The 1259-nt window shown below is 51.9% G+C and overlaps 1 long non-coding RNA gene across 1 annotated transcript in view; it reads left to right on the top strand.

Annotated features, from left to right (window-relative positions):
- The window catches only part of LOC118452713, a 2357-nt gene extending 1440 nt beyond the window's left edge, over positions 1 to 917 (top strand). Inside the window, exon 3 of the long non-coding RNA XR_004842515.1 lies at positions 895 to 917. This is a non-coding gene — a long non-coding RNA (uncharacterized LOC118452713). The remainder of the gene's footprint in view (positions 1 to 894) is intronic.
- Positions 918 to 1259: the final 342 nt, after the last annotated feature.

Genomic DNA, 1259 nt, shown 5'->3' with positions numbered 1-1259 from the left:
GTGCTGAGGGCCGGGGTTTGGGGGTGGGATGGCAGGGGTAGGGGAACGGTTGGGCTGGGGGAGCTGAACGGGCTTCTCCAACCCAAACAATTCTGTGATTCTATAAAGTCTTATTTAAAAAAATAATGGAGGTGGATGGCAATGAAAGGGCCACAATAAAGATCCCCCTTAAAGTGTAAAACTCCCCCTTGTGTGTGTGTGATTTTGATGAACTTTCTGGCTGCCTTTTGGCTGGAGTTAGACCAGTGCAACTCTTTTTTTTTTCAAGCTAATTTTCACAATATCATTGTTCTCATCCCTATTTAAGTGAACCTCTCATGAATAATGTACTGGCTGCCTGATGAATATGCACGCTGGCTGGCAGTGCCTGGGAGGGCTTCATCAATAATTCAAGCCTAGAAAATGTTCTTCACCTTGCAACTGTACAGGAACTGTGGGGGGGAGGAAAAAAATATATATTTACCCTTTAAAGTGGGAGAGAAGATGGCTTGAAATCTGCCTGGGGAAATGTGGGGTGAGGTGGGGCGCCACTGAGTGCGGTGAAGGGGCGAGCACCGCTGGGGAGGGACAGGACGGTGATTTCTGAGGGCCTGAGCCCTGGTATCTCCACAAACCCAACCCCGCACAGCCCCGGCGCTCGCTGGGACAGCTCAGGGTTAAGCCTGTTCAGCAGCTGCTGGCTTCAGCCCCTGATGTATTTTAACAAATACGCCTTTTCCCACTCCCCTCTTATCATTACACAGAAAACTTCCTCGTAAGGGAGGAGCGGAAACGCTCTGTGAGGTGGGAAAGGCAAGGGGAAGGCGTGGAGCCGGGCTCTTCGGAAGGCACCTGCCTTCAGATCCCTCAGGATTGTTTTTATTTGTATTTTTATTGCTGCTTGCCTCCTTTAAGGGCCTCTTGGGACTCAGAGAGGGGAAAAAAAAAAGGAAAAAAAAAAAAAAGCCCTCCAGTGAACGTCAAAAGCTTTGCAGAATCGGCTCGTGGGTCGTCTTTGCACCGCGTGTGCAGCCCTGAAATGGAAACCTGGAAAAGTCGCGGCAGTTTCTGGCCGCCTGGCTGCGTGCCAGCGGCCTTTGCTTCCCACGCTGGACGCTTCTGAAAGGCGCAAAGGGGACCGCCAAGAGCCCGGCAGCGCCGCGCCGAGAACGCGCAAAACCGATAAAAGCTGAGTCGGCGGGGGTGGTTTTTTTTTTTTTGGGGGGGGGGAGCGAAGGGCCCGCACGGCAAGTCCTTATCGACAGAATGTGAGGTTGTTT

The sequence above is a fragment of the Egretta garzetta genome, unplaced genomic scaffold (assembly GCF_000687185.1).
Source record: "Egretta garzetta isolate BGI_Z169 unplaced genomic scaffold, ASM68718v1 scaffold1080, whole genome shotgun sequence".
NCBI classification, from domain to species: Eukaryota; Metazoa; Chordata; class Aves; order Pelecaniformes; family Ardeidae; genus Egretta; species Egretta garzetta.
Note: the sequence above shows the minus strand (reverse complement) of the source record. Positions and strands in the feature narration are given on the sequence as shown.